Raw genomic sequence first — 10,584 nt, 5'->3', positions numbered from 1 at the left:
AACGAACGTAAGAAGCGCATAACAGCCTCAAAAACACTCGAAGCTTCTGAAAAGGAACTCGCTAAAGTCAAGGATGATTTAATAATGACTACTCGCGAGAGGGATAACGTCTCGGCGGGCCTTGATAGTGCCCAGAAACAGGCCAAGGACCAAACCAAGCGCGCAATTGAAGCCGAGGACCAGCTGCGAATAGCCAAAGACCTAATCGAGGATTTGAATAAGCAGCTGACCGTGGCCTTGCATGAAAAAGGAGTGGCAGACTATGCCCGGGATGAAGCCGTACGGGCAAAGCAGGAGGCCGAATTTGCCAGGAATGAGGCAGAGGCTGCCAAGAATACGGCCGAGGATGATGGTTATAACATGGGAGTAGCCGAAACCCAAGCCACCCTTAAGGCGCAGATTCCTGGAGTATGCAGGTTTTATTGCTCCCAGGTCTGGGAAGAAGCATTGAAGCGAGCTGGAGTGGACGCTTCATCAGATTTGTGGAAGGCAGAGAGCGTTTTCTACCCGGCGGCCATCCGTGACACCACTTCCACTAGCTCTGTGACCACGGATGCTCAACCCGAGGAAGAGGTCACCCCGTCGGGAAACTTACAAGCCAGTGGTTCTACTAGCAAGGCGCCCAAAGAGGGAATACTTCAAGATGTGGTGGTAATATCGCAGCATGCGGATCCTGAGATACCTACAGAAATTACTGAACCCAAGGTGGGCGTTCAGGTGTCGAGTACAGAAGAACTAGCCGCTCCTGCACAGTTGCCACAGGCCATTCCCCTTGCTGTGGTCACTCAGGGTACCAGTGTTGGCCCTGTTCAGTCTTCCTTAGAAGAAACCGTCATTCCAGGCATTGAAGCTGATCCTAATCCCACCTCCAAAAATGCAACCGACAAACAAGCAGAAAAGTAGAAGCCTTGGTTGGGCTTTTGTATTTGTTTCTATTTGAACGATTAATTTGTCTCTTTTCCTTTCGCAAACTTCCTAATTTATCGATAGTTTCCAAGTATTTGAACATGTATATATTTGTTATCCGCCCTTGTTAATGCGCATTATTTGCTTATAAACTCTGCGCTGACTCATTTTAATATGTACAAATAACTATGCATGCAAGACATTTAACACTATGTTCCCCAAACTCTCATTTACTTGTGCCCACAGAGGCCTTAGATTCATTTCTAACCTTTGTTTTTGCGAAGATATAAGCACCATTTTCGCCATCACGCAGAGTAGCTAAATCTCGTTTAGTGTTTAGTTTTCCACATCCAGGTAGTCGGTTTTCCCACAGGCTTGAGTCCGAGGACTATGCAATGCCTTGGTTCTGTCCAAAACCTAGTTTTCCACATCCAGGTAGTTGGTTTTCCCACAGGCTTGAGTCCGAGGACTATGCAATGCCTTGGTTCTGTCCAAAACCTAGTTTTCTCTTTGTATGGGGCCTTGGCTTGCCTTTAGCTCTAGGGGAGCTAGCTCTTCAGCCAAGCCCCTTGAGTTTATCTATACGGTTAACGCTACCAAGCGCCTAGTTTGTTCTGTACGAGGAGCTTTAGCTTTTAGGGGAGTTAGCTCTTCAGCTAAGCCCCTCGTCAAGAAACGTAGCCCCTAGTGAGATTTTATACTTGAACTCTATAACCAACGGTTAGAAATAACAGAGGAAGTGTTTCAACCTACCACCTGCGCCAACACGCAAGCCTTCCCCACAGACGGCGCCAATTGTAGGGTCACGATTCGTGGCGGACCGTAACAGTGTCGGGTTCGCATGTAAAACGGCCCTAACAATATCATTTGTAGAGCGTGGGTTTGAAAGGCTAGGCCTTGATCGATAGGCGGTGGGTTTTTCAGGGGGTTCATACAAGGTTAAATGATCGTCACCCCTAGAGTACTTCTCATGGAGGTGGGCTGGGAGGCTCTCGTTTCTTGGCCATTTTTTCCCCAGCCCCCCTTTTTTGGCGCACCTTCCTTTTTATTATATAGTCCGGCCTGGTTGATCCTGACCCTCCACTTGTAGGTCAGGCGGGAGCTTATCTCTGTGTCCGTCCCGTCAGCCATCCCATCTAACTTTCTATTAGTTGCATGGATCAAGGTTCACACTGTCCAAACGTCTTTTCTTTTCAACCATCTCTGGGTATTGGCAGGTGCATTTACTGAAGAAAGGACGCGTTTTCTTTAGTCCAACTTTCACACCCTGCTTCCCTATGGGCCCCATTTCGTTCACATCCCCTGGAGGGGGGCTGTTTGGGGGTTGCCTACACCGCAGTGTGGGTCCTTCTATTACAGCTCCGGAATACCGAGGACAGGGTAAGTCCTCAGCCATTCCCTTCGCCACGTCGGCCATTGACCATTCGTCCTCGGCAGGATACCCCTTCGGCACGGGTTCTGGGCCCAGGTAGAGTTTAGGCTGGGTTGCAGACCTCTCGGGCCCACACTATGAAAACAAGTTTGAGTAAAAAGTGAAGAAGAGGGTTATTTTTTTTTTTAATAATTTGATAATTCAAGAAGAGGGTGTTTGAACCTAACCAATATAGCTATAATGTTATATAGATTTTGTAAATATTCTTTGTGTTTTCCCAAGTATCGCACGGGTTAGCGACTAGTTTATATATATAAAACTGAGAGAAAATCTAATTAGATTTCGAATTGAAATTCAATTAAAGTCTAATTTTGTACTATATGTCCCATCTAATCTAAGTTTTTAAATTTTTGTGCGAAGTGAGTTAATTCAATGTAAAAATTAGATTTCAATTAGAGTTTAATTTTTCTACAGGTGTCCCATCTAATATAAACTTTTTAATTTTTGTGTCAAATGAGTTAATTTAGTGTAAAAAACGAGGAGTCCAATATAAGTAAACCATAAAAAACATAATTTTTGAATGATTTTATATTTATGAGCATTTTTTTTTGTAAAACTAAAAATTATTCAAGTTTATAAGTCATATATATATATATATGTGTGTGTGTAAAACTGAGAGAAAATCCAATTAAATTTAAAACTGAAATTCAATTAGAGTTTAATTTTACGTCACATGCCCCATCTAATCAAAAATTTTAAAATTTTGTGCCATGTTAGTTAATTCAGTGTAAAAATTGGATTTCAATTAGAGTTTGATTTTATGGCACGTGTCCCATCTAATCAAAAATTTTTAATTTTTGTGCCAAATGAATTAATTTAATGTAAAAAACGAGAATTCCAATATAAATAAATCATAAAAAAAAAAAAAAAAAATCATGTATCTAACACTATATATAAAATTAGAAGAAGAAAGAGTTTGAATGATTTTATATTTATGAGCCTTTTTTTGTATAACTAAAAAAATTCAAATTTATAATAATAATAATAATTGTGGAGGGGTGAGCTCCCTTAGAAGGTGCTGGGTCTAAGTGAAGGTGTACCATCGTGTGCGTGATCTGGGACACCTTTACTTAGGCCTAGCGATCACGCACACGATGGTACACCTTCACTTAGGCCCATCGCTTATAAGTTCAAGGTGGGAGGCGTAGTTCCCCGATGTGGAACAAATCTGTGAGGGTCTTCATCCAAAGCAAATAGTACCTTCTAAGGGAGCTCCTCCACAATAATAATAATTGTAGGGATTACAGACCCAGAAATGTATATTGGGCTGTGAGCCCTGTCCGAGGACATTTAATAGTCTGAGGACAGATAAACATTAGCGTGGATGTGCAAATTAGTGAATGGAGGAAGAGGTCTAGTCATGAGGGTTCAGGAAGGTGGTCTTGGGACAAATGCCTCCTCGGCTTGACAGAGTAGAGGTCAGAAGAGTTGACCTACCATTAAGAGCAACGTACTAGGTAGTTCTACTGGTAAGGATAAGCATCAGGAAAGAATAGGACAAGGGGAAGGTAAAAAATATCTAAGAGAAAATTGCTACCACCGCATTGAATATTCTGTAGCTAACTCTCTATCCTCATTAATGTGGAGATGATACTTGAACAGTGATGTTCAGCCTTATAGCTACCTCTAAAAATTTCAGGAATGTGCTGATGGGACAAGAATTAAAGCTAGTTATTTGATCTACACATGGAGGGTTGAAATGGAGTAAAGGAGGGTAATATAAAGAAGAAAAATCCATTACAATCTGTTGAGAATCTGTAGAAAAAACACTGTAGCACAAAGAACTATAGTTGTAATCAAGTATAAAAGAAATATATTCAAGAACTACTTTCTTTGGACTTTGCCGATGAAGAATTTCTTCATATTAACTTGTTTTTCTTTGTTTTCTTACCATCTCTAATTCATTGTGAGCGTTGTTCAATACATTGAAACCTAGTTTCCGGTCCACTCTCTACAAATTCTTTGTATTGAGCTTTTTGGGCCTTAATTCTTTTACCTTTTAGGCTTAGGATCCAAAACCTACCCTTACAATAATAATAATAATAGGTGAAACTGAGAGAAATTTAAATTAAAATTCTAAATTAGAGTTCCAATTTTGCGTTATGTATCTTAAATTATCTATTGTTAAAGAGTTTTATTTTTTAATTTTAGAATCAAATATGAGACAACATCATAGATATTCATCCAAATGAGTTATTAAGTACAAAAACCAAAGTGGGTTCCAGTTAGCTCAACTGGTAAAGTCTCTGATGGTTGTATAAGAGATCTGGGGATCAATCCCCACCTACACCAAAAACTGATTAGTATCTTGGTCTGATGATAAAGAGCTATCATCAGGAGCGAACACCATAAGTTGAAACTCTTTTAAAAAAAAAAAAAAAGTACAAAAACCAAAGAGTCTAGAATAAATGAATCATAAAAAATAAAAATAAAAAGTGTTTCACAATAATAAATAAATAAATAAATATGGACAATTTACATTTTATACCTAATAATATCCTTACAAATTTTTTTAAAGAGTTAACAAAATATAAAAATGACTATCAATAGTATTTAAATTATATATATAGGAATTATGTTATGCATCTGTATATCTTTAAGTGTATCCATGCATATGCATGGGGTCAAAGCTAGAAAAAATCCAATTAGAATCCAAATTGGATTTCAAATGGAATCTAATTTTATTCCAAGTATCCAATTGAAGGTGAACCACAATAATGACACTGCTTCAATTTCAATACAATATTTATTACTCAATTGTTTTTGAGATTTATAAAAACAAAATTTATTTCTTAATAAAAAAATTTTATGGTTTCTCTAGCCCACTACTAACATGTCACCCTTTTTTTTTTTTTTTTTTTTTTAACTAACATCACTTTTTTACTTACTGATAATCATTCATCATATCAACTCATTGTAGTGGGCCTTTTTTGGTTAAAGTGAGCTGGGCTGTCTCCTGCAGTATTGGGTCTAAGTATTCTGAGTATGGGAGTTGAGACTGATCCAACTGCAACTTAATTTGGTCCAGCTTATGCACAAACTATGCCTCGTCTGCCAGGAGCACACTTACGGTGGGAAGAATTGTTTTAGATGGTTTGCGGCAGGCAGATATGATAATAACAAGATAAAATAAAGTACTTTGAGTTATTAAGCTAAACAGATAATCCCTACTTAAGAAAAGATAATCACAGTTTAATAACAATTATTTTATAAGAAAAATAAGGGAAACAAGTGGGTAGTATATGAGTTGATTGAGAGAAGAAATAAATCGGATTAAATCTGATCTGCAGGACCAAAACCAGAAAGGGAAGAACGCCTCTTTTGAAAGTGAATAATTTCTCAAGGAGATCCTGCCGTGGAAATTAATCACTTTGAGAGAAGCGGACTTGAATGGTTGGTACACAAGAACACTCTTTATTTTCAGCAGAAAGCAAGATTTTGAGAGGGAGAGGGGGAATCAATTTATTGGTGCATGCCTGCCTTTCTAACTCTCTATCTTTTTCTTTCCTTCTCTTGTAATATTCCCCTTTCTTATCTTTTTTCTTTTTACTTCTTTTTCTTAATACTTGTTTTCTATTTCCTAATTTTCAAATTTCTAATACCGTGGTGCTTGCTGTCCCCTTTTCCTGTACATGGCAAGGGTCTCTTTATGGTGTTTGCCGTGACCGGATTTTACTATTTTAGCCCTTAACCACCTTTGTCTAGTCTGGGTGTACCTGCCAACCACCACTAATCCATCTGTGTGCCACTCCCCATTGCCAAACAAACAAAACTATTTGGCACCCTTTCCTGCTATGGTGTGGGTGCCTTCTTTCTCCCTATCCCTCATGGCATGCACCTAATGGTTCCAGCTCAGCTTTGCTCATTTGGGTGGTATGTCATCCCAGCAGGACACTTCCCCCAAAAAAGCCCTAGCAGGAACCTCAAAATAGGTTTTCCCTTCTCTCCACCGCCAAACCATGCCCTCTTACCTCTGACCCATGACCTCACAGTGTCCTGTATTGGCTAGGTGTAGGTTGGTGAGGTCTGGGCCTTACACGTGCCTCTCTTCCATGTATGTCCAAAATCTGTCTGCTGCTCATGCGTCTGTCGTGGTTGGTCTGCACAGTCTGCCGTTCGTTTTTTACTATTTTTTGGTTTCCCTTTCCTTTATGGCTTGCCCTATTCGGGGCTGGGCCTTGCTTGACGGTGGGCTTTGCTTTTCTTCAGCCCGCCCCTTTTCTTGCTACTATCTCCTACTATACCACTCTATCATTCCTGCTGTGAAGTTGTTTTGCCTCAATTTGGCTGGGCCTCTTTAGGCCTGCCGTTTATTCTTCTCCTAATGGCCCAGCACGGCTATTGGTTCTTTTGTTATATCACTGGCGGGCTCTTGTGTCCCATTTGTTTTCCCTTGGGCATCTCGGGCCCGTTTGCTTTCCTTGGGCTTCCTCGACCCTTTTCTTAATTTTGCATTCCCATGGGCTTTTACTAAATTCTTTGGGCTTCCCTGGCCTAATTACATTATCCCTCATCCTTGGGGTTCATGGGCTTGCCATCAACCCCTTACTTTCTTTGCTTTCATTGCTTTGGACCTACCGTGGCCCATTCTCACTTTTCCACCATATACTGCCCATGGTTTGTTTTTTCTCTCTTTTCGGGCTCCTTTAAGCCCATTTACCTCCTCAAGGCCCATTTGTTCATCTCATGGGCTTGTGATCCATTATTCCTGCCGCTTGGGCTTAATGGGTTTTCTATCCGTTTGCCAACTCTTTTCTGTCCGTGTTGCTCGGTCTTTCCCTTCCACTTGGGTTTCCAAAATGGCCATCAACACTCATCAAAATTTTTTAATAAAAATAAATAAATAATAATAAAACTTTAGCATTTTCCATAGTCAAATTGTTAATAAATAGTTAAATACCACATGATAATAATTCATTGGTAAGCTTTTCTTTAATACATTCACACCAAGGGGTTGGTTTAGTGGTTCCTAAGACCTCATGGTATCCATGAGATCTTGGGTTTGAAACATCTTGGAGCCACTCCAACACAATGTTCAGGAACAAAATTAAAAAAGAAAAAAGAAAAAAACACTACACAAATTAAATTTATTAAATGAATTTTGGCTAACCACTTCTCTCCGAGGACTAATAAATTTTTTGAATTTTGGCTAAACACCTGTCTCTAAGGACTAATAAATGTTTTAAATTTTCTAATTAAGACTATTTCCCTCATTATGTTGTTCTCCTGTTTAATCAAAGGTGTAGAGATATTGTCCACTTTGACCTATGCCCCTCACAATTTTGTTCTTCCTCCCACAATAGTGGAGAAAAAGTCCTCTACACGTTAAAAAAAGATCACTCTAGAGATGTTTCCCCAGGCGATATAGGACTCTAGGATTACTTCTCCTTTTAGTCCTTCACACAATGCTTTATTAATAATGGTCTCAATTGCTAGATCTTGAATGGATTGTTGAATTGTTTGATTGTGCGCAATTCCTAATCTAAATTAGGGAAAGGAAAGGAAAGTAAAATGTTTAATATGTATTTCTTCTACAGTTTGAGGATATAATGCTATTGTGGTTTGTCTAAGGCCTTGTTGATTGAAATTTCATCCATTTACAGAACCCTTGATTGGATTAATTATGTTGCAGCAATTATACACTTTATTTGATCCAATCAATGGGGCCTAGAAATTGGAGCAACATAACCTATCTCCAAGAAAAAAAAAAATTGACATTTTCTAATAGAATTTTGTGTCATTCTTATTTCTAGTATCATGGTTGCTACAACTTCTTGTAAAATCCTTAAGGTGTCTTCTTATTTGCACTCTGTTTGAAACTATTATTATTTATAATTTGAATAAGAATGATATTCCCTTTATCTGTGTACTATTAATGAATCTTTTCAAACATCATTAAAAATTAAAATAGTCTATTTGTTTGGAGTTTTAATTTGTGAGAACGTTTAGATTTGGTTAAACTCCCTAACTACAAATTCTAGGTTTGGGGAAGAAGAACAATGAATGGTGTTGAGCCAAAAAATATTTGGTAAAGTAAATGACGAGGTCAACATTTTGTTTGGTTAGTAATTGCAGATTTTGGGTTTGGGGGAAGAACAATGAAGAACATTGCGTAAAAATAAAATGAAATTGTCTTTCGTTAAAGAAATTGTATGAAAAATAAAAGAAAAAACATAGAAAGAAAAAAAATTGGTAAAGAAAATTTAAAAACAAAATTAATGGAGTTTTTTTTTTTTTGGTATTGTAAGTGCTGATGTGGTCACTAAATTCAGATACATCAACATTTTATTTAATATTAGACGTGCCAACAATGCAAATCGTTTGCCACGTGAGTATTTTTCGTTAGTGAATTAGCAATAGGAACCAAATTGATTGCAAATTGAAAATAACATGGACTAAATTGATTACTACCAAAATGTAGAGACCAAATTGACCATAACCCTAAAATGTAAGGACCAAAATGGTATTTTAGCATATTATTTATTATTAGGGGAAATCGCAGTAAACCTACCTGTGGTTTGGTCTAAAATTACTTTACCTATCTGTGGTTTGAAAAATGTCAATTTACCTACCTGAGGTAAGTTCTGTTTGTCTCCTATTACTCACCTCTGTTAAAAATATGGAGAAATTTGTATTTTTGATACCCGTTTATATCTCTGTCTTCCAAAACAAAAACAAAAAACAAAAAAAAAATCAGGAAAAAAAAGATCTAAGAACATTCATATCAAGAATGCTAAAAAAATATAACTTTTAACAACTCAAAAAACTACTTTATTATATCTGCCATGCTTCTAAATTATACATATATCACTGACTTTGGTGGCTTCGTCTCTAGCCAGCTCAAGCACTGGTTACTACTAAGCTTCCGGAGACTGGCACCATAAGTTATGTCTCCACTGATCTAGTGATCTAGGTAGGCTGATGGCACCATTGGACCAACCATCACCAAGGGCCAAAGTCCTGACATGGCCTTCACTAGCTTTTCAACAATCAATGAACAAAATGAGAAAGATATACAATTATACAAATACAGGTCTTACTACTCGGCATATAAAACTATAATGTAGAATTTGATAGATTAGGCTCCTAATCTTTGATTCTCAACCAAAAAAAAAGAAAAAAAAGAAAAAGAAAAAGACTCCTAATCTCTCTCTCTCTCTTTTTTTCTTTTTTTTTTTAAGGAGAGACTCCTAATCTTTGATAATTTCTAATAAAACACATGATTTCCAAATTCAAAATGTATAGTTATATATTTGATACTTATCCATTGTACAAGATTATCCTAAACATATTGAGAAGATTTTTTTTTTTTTTTTTTTTTTTTTTTTTTTAAGAAACAAACACACACACAATAGAGAGGGAAATGAGTTCTAACACAAAGGCACACCACAACTCCACTCTAAAGCCATGATAATTTTTTGAAGATATTGAGAAGCTCTAAATAAAAATCTATAGTTATATATTTCATACTTATCCATTGTCCAAGATTATCCTGAATATATTGAGAAGTTCTAAATTATTTGGAAATTCCTTGATCTTCTGATCTCATCTCATATAAAAAATTAAAAGATAGGAATTCACCTATTCCATCTTCTACTTTTTCCTTCTTAACATCATTTGTTTTCTCAATCTCCATGATTGTCTGTCGTTTTTGTGGGGGGTACAAGACTGGGAAGCCCATGTCAATGTCTGCGTTGGGCCAAGGGCCCAATCCAAGGAAAAACCCCTCCTCGGCCATAGGAAGAACCCTCATCGGCCACGGATGTAGTCGAGGACAAAGGGAGCAACCTGCTACTGGTAGTGACACTCTGGGTCATTCTACGGAATAGGAAAAGTACTAAAACAGAAAAGGACAACAGAGAAAAGAGAAATGTCTGAGGGAAAGGCTACCATTATTGCATTTAGTGCTTTGAACCTGACATAGCCATGCTTTTCTGCCTTTACAACCACTCCCAACAACTGGAAGGAAGGGCTGATGGGACAAGTATCAGCACTAGGAACCCAATTCAAGAAGAAGGAAACTACTATAAAAGAGGGTGGAGGGAGACAGAAATGGGGGTTGAAACCCCTACCACACAAAAGGCACCAAAAAAAGCTCCTTGGACCATGCCGAGGACCAACCCTCTTTGATAAACCCAGTTCATCTCAGCTTGATCGTGAAAAACACCGTGTTAACTGTTGTCCATACACTAAAGCCTAGCTCTCTAACCCACTCTCTACAAATTTATTGTACCGAGCTCACTAGT

This window comes from Quercus lobata, chromosome 10 (genome assembly GCF_001633185.2).
Source record: "Quercus lobata isolate SW786 chromosome 10, ValleyOak3.0 Primary Assembly, whole genome shotgun sequence".
Lineage (NCBI taxonomy): Eukaryota > Viridiplantae > Streptophyta > Magnoliopsida > Fagales > Fagaceae > Quercus > Quercus lobata.
Note: the sequence above shows the minus strand (reverse complement) of the source record.